Source organism: Pteropus medius, unplaced genomic scaffold (assembly GCF_902729225.1).
Source record: "Pteropus medius unplaced genomic scaffold, Ma_sr-lr_union100, whole genome shotgun sequence".
Classification (NCBI taxonomy): domain Eukaryota; kingdom Metazoa; phylum Chordata; class Mammalia; order Chiroptera; family Pteropodidae; genus Pteropus; species Pteropus medius.
This window is the reverse complement of record NW_024347160.1, coordinates 97524-107609: the sequence shown is the minus strand read 5'-3', so window position 1 is coordinate 107609 and position 10086 is coordinate 97524. Positions and strand designations below refer to the sequence as shown.

The window sequence follows — 10086 nt, the reverse complement described above, 5'->3', positions numbered from 1 at the left end:
CGACCTCGCCATCCATCCAGAACCCTCCGCCCTTAGGCTCCACCCCGCGGAGCCCAGGAAGGGAAGGGCCCGGAGCGAAGAGAGGAAACAGCCCACGGCTGGCTGCAGGAGCGCTTGGGCTCGGGCGGCTGCCCGGGACACCTGAGACAGCGAGTCAGCAGGGCCCAGGGGCGTCCAGGGGCACCCTGGCTGGAGGGCGGCAAATGGAGGGGGCGGTGGCAAAAGCCTACAGCACCCGGTATTCCCAGGCGGTCTCCCATTCAAGTACTGACCAGGCTTGACCCTGCTTAGTTTCCGAGATCAGACGAGATCAGGCGCATTGAGGGTGGTATGGCTGTAGACAGTAGAGGTTGTCGCCTGCCTCCCCAAGAGCTTGCGCCTGGCCTCCCCGGCGCCGGAAATGCGCGCGCCTGCATCGCACCTACTCGCGGGGCGGGTCGCAGGGGTTCCACTGACGAGGAGGGGGCCAGGAGGCGCCAGCCGCGCTAAGGTACCATGGGTCTTACCGGTTTGCGGCAGCGCCAAAGATCTAGGTGGTCGCTCTCAAATCCCAGGACTGGTCAGCAAAAAAATAACTCATGATGACATACACTCATCAGTTATTCCCAGGATACGCACTGGATGGCAACAAATGATAACTTTTCATGATAACATACATGCATGTGTTACTCAAGTGATGCCCAGAATGACAGCACGGAATAACTTTTTCTGAGAATATACATCTGGATGTTATTCCAAAAATGTCAGCCAGATGGCAGCATAAAATGCCTTTTTCTTAATTGTACTCTAATGTTATACCCAAGATGCACACTACATGGTGGCAGAAAATGAATTTTCATGATGCCCCACACTCCGATGTTATTCCTAAAATGCCCACGAGATGGCGACAGAAAATAAATATTTCTAATGACATACACCAGGGTGTTATTTTCAAAAAGCCCACGAGATGGCAGCAAAGAATTTTTCATGAAATGCAGTCCTGCGTTATTCCCAATATTCTCACAAAATGAGAGAAGAGAAAAAATTCTAAACAACATGCCCTTCGGTGTTATTTTTATATGCACACGAGACAGCATTAGAAATAAGTTTTCATGACATGCACTGTGGTGTTACTCCCAAAATGCTGACCAGATCGCAGCAGAGAGTAATTTTTTTTTTCATTACAGCCACTCTGAATTTATTCCAAGATGCAAAGTAGATGAGAGCAGAAAATATATTATCATGATGGCATACACCGGGCTATTATTCCAAAAAATGACCACAGGATGGCAGCATAAAATTACTTTTTATGATGACATATACTATTTTGTAATTTGCGAAATGGCACGAGGTGGCAGCAGAAGATAGTTTTTCATGACGCACTTCCCTAATTTTCCCAAGATGCACATGAAATGGCCACAGACGACATGCCCTTAGGTGTCATTTTTTAAATGCACACAAGACAGCAGCTGAAGTTATTCCTTATTACATGTGCTGTGATCTTCTTTGCAAAATGCCCACCAGATGGCAGCAAATGATAAAGATTCATGACAACAAACAATGGCGGTTTAATCCTTAAGTGCCCAACAGAAGGCAGCAAAAAATAACTTTCGATTACTTACCGTCTACTGTTATTTCCTAAATGCACACCAGATGGCAGCAGAGAGTAAATTTCTTTTATTACTTATGCTCTGATGTTATTCCCAAAATGCTCACCAGATGGCAGCAGTGAATGAATATTCATGACGACAAAACCCTGGTGTTATTCCTAACATGCTTACCGGATGGCAGCGGAGAATAACTTTTTCTTACAATCTGGTATAATTGTGAGATGCACACAAGATGGGTGCAGAAAACAAATTTGTGTCTAAGCTACACTCGGATTTTATTCCCAAAATTCACACCAGGTAGCAGCAGAAAATAAATCTTTATGATGAAATATATCTGGGTGTTATTTTCAATGTGCCCACAAGATGGCAGCAGAAACAATGTTTCAAGACATGCAATCCTTGTTTTTAACAAAGTGTACACGAATTGGCAACAGACAAAAGCATTTTATGATGACATGCCCCTGGGTGTTATTTATGAAATGTGCATGGGAGAGTAGCTTAAATATCTTTTCATGACGTGCACTGTGGCGTTACTCACAAAATTCCCACTGGATGGAAGCAGAGAATGAATTTTCATGATGACAACCACTCAAGTGTTATTCCTAAAAACCCACCAGATGGCAGCAGAAAATACATTTTTAGGATGACATACGCCTACGTGTTATTTTCAAAATGTCCACGAGATGGCAGCAGAAAATAATTTTTCATAACAGGCACTCCTTATTTACTCAAGACGCACATGAGTGGCAGCGGACAACTTTTCATGACAACGTGACCTTAGGTTATAATCAAGCACACATGAGATAGCAGCAGAATTAACTTTTTATGACATGCTTTGTGGTGTTACGGCCAAAATACCCACTAGATGACAGCAGTGAATGACTATTCATGGTGACCTACACTCAGTGTTCTTCCTAAATGCCCAACAAATGGCAGCTGAAAAAATTATATTTACACACACTTGCATATTATTATCAAAATGCCCATGAAATGGCAGCAGAGAATAATTTTTCATGACATGCACTCCTGTGTTTATCCCTAGATACACGTGAAATGGCCAAGGACGAAACCTCTTCTTAACGACCAGCCCTTAGGTGTTACTTCCTACTGCACAGAGCAGCAGAAATAACTATCTATGATATGAGCTGTGGTTATATATCCAAAAGCCCATCAGATGGAAGCAGAACAATAAATTTTCATGACATATACTTGCATTTTTTTCAAAATGTCCATGAAATGGCAGCACAGAATAATTTTTCATGTCATGCAATCATGTTCTTTTCCCAAGATACACACGAAAGGCAGCAGACAGCTTTTCATAACATCATGCCCTTGAGTTTATTTTGAGAATACATATGAGATAGCAGCAGAAATAACAGTTTATGAGATGCACTGTTGTTTATTCCCAAATTTCACTGGGAATTTGGCAGCAGAAATTAAGTTTTTTACATACACTGGTCAAATTCTCTAGATGCACACATGATGGGGGCAAAAAATTAATTTTCATGATGTCCTGGTGTTATTCCGAAATGCCCACCAGGTGGCAGCTGAAAATAAATTTTATGATGGCATAAAAATGGGTGTTAACTTGAAATGCATATGATAGCAGCAGAAATAACTGTTCATGAGATGCACCGCTGTGTTATTCTAAAAAATCCCACCAGATGGCAGTATAGTGTAAAGTTTTATGAAGACATAGACCCTATATGGCCACCGTATGGCAGTAGAGAATGAATATTCATGATCAAACACTCAGGTGTTATTAATAAAATATACACTTGATTGCAGCAGAAAATTAATTTTTATGATCTACACTCTGTTATCCTCAAAATGCCCACAGGATTGCAGTAGAAAAAAATTTTACGAAATACACAATATCCATGAGATGGCAGCAAAGAACAATTTTTCAAGACATGCATTGCTCTGTTATTCCCAAGATTCACACAAAATGGAAGCAGAAAAAAAATTATAAAAACATACCCTGGGAGTCATTTTTTTAAATGCACATAAGACAAGTAGCACAAATAACTTTTCAAGATGTGCACTCCTGTATTAACCCCCAAATGCTGAGCAGATGGCAGCAGCAAATAACTTTTTATATTAATATACACTTGCCCGTTATTTTCAAATGCCCACCAGACAGCAGTAAACAATAATTTCTCATGACATGTACTTTTTTGTTTATCCCAAGAAACACACGAGATGTCCATGTACAAGAATTTTGTTTAACCAAATTTCCTTAGGTGTTATTTTTCTAACTGTATGAGATCACGAAAGAAATAACTGTTTATGATAATGTGCTATGGTGTTATTCCCAATATGACAACCAGATGGCAGCGTGGAATGAGTATTGAGAATGATCTACAATAGGATATTATTTCCAAACTGCCCACAAGACTACAGCAGAGAATTACTTCATGACAAGCACTCCTGTGTTTTTCACAAGATGCACACGAAATGGCAGCAGAAAACTTTTCATAATGACATTTCACAGAGTTTATTTTCAGAATGCACATGAGATAGCAACAAAATTACAGTTTATGGCATGCACTGTGATTTATTCCGAAAATGATCACCATATGGCGGCAGATGAGTATTCATAACACTCAGGTATTATTTCTAAAATCCCCTCCAGATGGCAACAGAGAACAAATTTCATGACATACACACTTTTCTTTTTCCCAAGATTCACACGAAATGGCAACAGTGAAAAAATTTATGGAGACACACGCTGGAGTGGTATTTTTTAAAGGCACACGACAGCAGCAGCAATACTTTTCATGGGACGCACTGTGGCGTTATTCCCAAAATGCTCACCAGATGGCAGCAGAAAATAATTTTTTACATTCACATACACCTGGGTGTTATTTTCAAAATTTCCACGAGATGGCAATAGAGAACAGTTGTTCATTACATGCAGTCCTGTGTTATTATCAAGTGTAACCTGAAAAGGCACCAGAGAAAAAAAGTAGAACGACATATCATGGAGTGTTATTTTTTAAATGCACACGACATAGCAGCAGTATTTTTCATGACATTCACTGTGATGTTATTCTCAGATAACCACCAGATGGCATCAGATAACAAATTTGTGCTGACATACACCTGGATATTATTTTCAAAGTGCACACGAAATGGCAGCAGAGAATAACTTCATGACATGTACTCCTGTGTCTTTATACAGATGCAAATGAAATGGCAGTAGACAAAAGGTGATTATAATGACATTCTTTTGGGTTTATTTTCAAAATGCACCTTACACAGAGGCTGAAATAACATTTTATGATCTGCGCTTTGTTATTCCCAGAATGCCCACCAGACGGCAGCTAGGAGTGACTTTTTTTTATGCTCTTGTGTAATTTCCAAGATGCACACAAATTGGAGCGGAGGATGAAATTTCATGATGACCCATAGTAAGGCTTTATTTCCAAAATTTTCACCATATGCTAACTGAAAATATTCGTTGATATTACATACCTGGAAGTAATTTTTAAAATACTCACGAGATGGCAGTGAAAAATAATTTTCACTCCTGTTTTATTCTCAAGATTAACACTAAATGGGAGCAGAGAAAAATTTCATGACGACATATCCTGCGGTGTTATTTTTTTAATGCACATGTGGTATAGCTGCAGAAATAAATTGTCATGATATACACTGTGGTGTTATTCCCAAAATGCCCACCAGATGGCAGCAGAAAATAAAATTTCATGCCACCAACTCCTATGTGTTATTTTCAAAATGTCCACGAGATGGCAGCAGAGAACAGTTTTGCATGACATGCACTCCTGTGTCGTTCCCAAGATTCACGAGACACTGGAGCAGAGAAAAATTTCATAACGACATACCCTGGGGTGTTATTTTTTTTAATGCAGATGAGATATAGCAGCAGAAATAAATTGAGATGATATACACTGTGGTGTTATTCCCAAAATGCCCGCCAGATGGCAGCAGAAAATGTTTATGATGACATACACTTGGGTGTTATTTTCAAAATACCCACGTGATGGCAGCAGAGAATAACTCTTCATGACACGCACGTGTTTTCCCCAAGGTGCACATGAGTGGGACCAGCTGTAAAAGATGGTCCTCCACGAGAGTGGGGCTCTTCAATAGTGTTGCTGTCCCCTAAAGAGTGGGGCTCCCCTCCTGAAGAGGGACATCCCTCTCTGAACAGAATTTCCCCTTCTATAGCAAGGCTCACCCCCGTAACAGCACAGCACATGTCACCCCCTCTAGAGTGGGACTCCACTCCTAGAATGAGGCTTCGCCCCTTAATAGCACAGTTCTTACCTAAGATATGGCTTCCCCACAAGAAAGAGGGGCTCCCTTTTGAGAAAGACAAGAGTAAATCTTAAAACACAGCATAGACTTTGGGTGATTAACACATAGCTGGGTAAGTTCAGTAGTTATAGGAAACGTACCACTCTGGTCGGGGATGAAATACTGGAGGACACACGCCTGTGCAGGGGCAGAGGGTGTGTGTGCAATTTCTTCCTCTCGATTACGCCGTGAACCAAAACTTCTCTGATAAAACCAAAACTTTAAAAAAGGATGTTTTTAAGAATGCTAACTGCATCTGTGAATAAGCTCAGTATTAATTTATTGAAAGAATATATACATTACACTGCGATGCACGGAATACACTATGTAATGTCACATGATTAAAAGATATTTCTCCAGGTGACAGAACTTTGTTGCACCTGGTACAGTCGTCCCCCATTATCTGCAGGGCACACGTTCCACAACTCCCAGTGAATGCCTGAAACCGCGGATAATATCAAACCCTATATAGACTGTTTTTCCTATACATACAGATATACATACATACATACATACATACATACGTATCTTTTCACTTAAAGGACGCACTTTATGGCTTCTCTTTGTCATATCCAATTTGCCAGCTTCACTACTTTGGTGCTTTGGGGCCATTATGAAGTAAAGTAAGGGTCACTTGAACACAAGTACTGTGATACCACAACGGTCAATGTGACAAGCAAGATGGCTACTAAGCGACTAATGGGTGAGTAGTGTACACAGCATGACTGTGGACACAAAGTTTAATGAAAAAAAAAGTAACTTGGACTTTATAAAATTAAAAGCTTTGTAAAAGACCTTGTTCAGAGATCCAAAAGAAAAGCCACAAACTGGGAAAAAATATTCGCAAAACACGCATCTGATAAAGGATTTCTGCTCAAACTATATAAAGGCGTCTAAAACAAACAACTCCACTAAAATTGGGTAAAGATCTGAACAGCCGCCTGGCCAAGGAAGAAATGCAGTCTGGAGAAGAAGAGGGGTTCTGTGGAGAGTGACCTCTTGATGATCTGATCACAAGTCCCTGACTAGGAGTATCATGGTGGGTCATCACACCCCAGGTGTGACAGCACACGATCGTCACACACACATACACACACACAATTCCAACTGGACCAAAGATGAAACAACGTAACAATTTTAGAGGTAAAAATAAAAAATTTTATATTATCAGAATAGGGACGGCCTTTCCAAGCATATTGTCAACAGAGAAGCTGCACAGAAAAGACCGATGAATCAATCCCACTGCTTAAAAACAACTCAGAAACCAGCCGCACGGCAAACGCTGCTCCCTCGTCAAAATGAAAAAGACAAAAGCTGGGAAAGTAGACTGGCCGCTCGCACCCCAAAGACACAGTATCCTCATAGAAAACGCTGTAAAGAAAACGTGGGTGAATGCTGTGAACCCCAAAAGGAACACCAGGGCTCTCAGGCCTACCAGAGAGACATCCCGTCTTTCAGAACGACAGGGACCCCTGCCCCCCCAGTGATGAGCCTCCTTTTTCCACACCCACCTGGACCCCAGGGCCCCGCCTCTCCAGGTAGCTGGCTTGGGCCCTGGGAGAGGACGGGCCCAGAAGACCCAGGTGGCCAGAGGGCAGAGTGCAGGGTAAAGGGACAGGCTGAGTGTCAACTGCTCCACCACAGTGACGGGGAAGCCACCGTGGCAGCCGCGGAGACAGCGGGAAGGGCCGAGCGCGGCGGAAGGGCTGGCGACGATGGGCCACCCGAGAGCCAGGCGGGCCTGAGGGTGCTGGGGACAGGCCGCCGTGGAGCTGGCGAAGAAACGGCCAGAGGCTGACAGAGCGGAAGGGGTGCGGTGCCGAGCCTCCCAGGAGGACGGGGGAAAGAAACGAGATCAACAAAGGGTAAGGACGGGGCGGGAAAGGAAATTACGGAGCCGGTGATGGAGAAGAGAGGGCTGGGGACGGACACGCGGCGGGCGTCATCGCGGCCTGGGAGGGGAGGACGGAGGAGGGAGACTGACCGGGAGCAGGAGCTCGGCCTGGTCAGCGTGAGGTCGCGGGGAAGAGAGCGACCCCTGCGCCTCGTCGAGGAGAGGGACAGTGACGAGGACGGCGGAGGTGGCCGGTGGGAGCGGAGAAGGCGGGGTGTGGGGCTGGGCGGCCGCCAGCCCGGGGTCGCTGACTGTGCGTGGCCAGGGGGTTTGGGATCTTTTCAGGGGCCTAGCCTGGCTCCACTGTGTTCCCAGGTCTTCCATGTGCCTGCAGGGCCCCCCCAGAGTGTGCAGTTCCCACACCGGGCCAGCCCTCTGACCCGAGAGTGGCCCCAGCCTTGGGCAGGACACTTTCTTCCAGGGCAAAGCCACGGACTCCACCCCACCTGACGGACAGGTCCAGGCAGCACAGCTGTGCGAGGGAGGGGGCGTGCCAGCACAGCTGCCGAGGAGCCTGGAGTTCAGCCCCTCTTGCAAATGCTGCACCTGGAGTGGGGTCCCCAAGGCCCCTTCAGCTCCAGCCCCAGACCAGAGCCTGGTACCCCACCCCCCGCAGCCGGCCCCCCCAGCTCTCCCTGGGGGCTGCAGTCCGGCTCCCGCAGGCCACTCTGCGGTCTCTCCACACCCGAGCTCTCCACTCTCAGACCTCGGTTCCTCTTGGTCTGGTCCTGGGCTGCCTCTTTTTCACGTAAAATAATTCTTTGGTGGCACCCCACGGCCCCCCAGATGTGGTGACGTACAGAGGGTCTCTAAGCACCGTGTTAGTTCAAAAACTGCTCCGGGGAAGTTAGGGAGCCAGGAGGGGAGGGCGGCATGAGGCTCGCACAGGTGAGAGCCTGGTGAGAAGGCGGTTGATTTGGGGTGTGCCAAGCCCTGTGCCAGGTGTCACCATGAGGACTCCACATTCCGGTGGGCAGCTCCCAGGGCACGGATGCCTGGGGCACCACCCTGGGCCTGACACACTCTCCTCACTGGCTCAGAAGCCTTTGGAGAAAGAATAATGTTTCCTGGTAACCTCACTTGGTGTCCGTCTCAAGATGTACACGAGGTGGCAGCAGAGAAGAGTGTTTCTTTGCAAGTTCCACTTTGAAATGAGGCTCCAGACCCCGGCATGAAGCTCACCTTGAGATAAATCCTGTTTCAGGCCCTTCACGCACCTCATCTCGGCCACTGCTCCCACTTGCCAGATGAGGCAGGGACAATTATTACCTCTCTTACACATATGTTTAAACCGAAGGCTGATCCTAACACAGTTCTGAGTCCGGAACCGAGGCCTACGTGGGCCAGAAGAGCACACGGGACCCGGACGCGGAGTCACCCGAGCACCCTCGCAGCCCCGGGCCAAACTCGGTGGTACTATGGGAAGAAAATCTGCACATTACCTCATGGTCCCGCTTGCCGTGACCACTAAGCTGGTTTGGGGGTGCGGCTGGGCAGGCAGCTGAGGGTGGGGATGGGTGGGGAGGGGGGTGGCCTGGTCCCTCACAAGGGTACAACCAGCACCAGATCAGTGACGAGTCCCCACTTCTACACCCGCCCGTCCTCCAGCCTTTTACATCGGCTCTTCCCGAGTCCGGGGCGCGGTCTGCTTCCGCCGTGTTCCCCTCTCTGAGGTCCCAGCTGACAGGACCTTCCCGGTGGCTCAGGATGGAGCGTGTGGTGGCAGCTTCCCTGTGGGGGAGAGCCTGGGCCCAGACAGGTGCGGGGCCGACTCCTGGCCCCCTCTCCTAGCAGTGCGACTTCAGGCAAAGAGCTGGAAACTCAGTCCCCTCGTCTGTCACATGGGGTGACCGACCGCTCCCTGTCAGGGGCCGTGAGGGCTCAGTGAGGTGGCGATGTCAGCTCCTGCCCCACACGTGACTGGCACCCACTCTCCCTCCCTCTCCCCTTCTCAGTCCTTCCTCTACCTTCTAGAGGCAGACAAATCAGGAATTCAGCAAATAGTTTCATTTCAGTAGAATCACCGCGTAGCCTAAGTTCTCGAAGTGCTGACTGGGTCTGCCAGCTTCGTCCTCGGGACGACCCTGACCACGCCCCTCTCTGGACCTCATGCCCCTCCCCTCCTCTCCACGCTCACGGTCCTGCCTCCACCGGCCAGCGCCACCTCTCCCCAGCCCTCCCACCGCTCTCCCTGCTTCCTGTCCCTCTCTCGTCCAGCTGACCCCCACACTGTGACCAGCCTGGTCTTTCTAATTTAGGGATCTGATCTTGTCACTTCCT

At 47.0% G+C, this 10086-nt stretch overlaps 1 pseudogene; it reads right to left on the bottom strand.

The window, feature by feature from the left end:
- Positions 1 to 223: 223 nt before the first annotated feature.
- Positions 224 to 342, bottom strand: LOC120614168 (uncharacterized; annotated as a pseudogene).
- Positions 343 to 10086: the final 9744 nt, after the last annotated feature.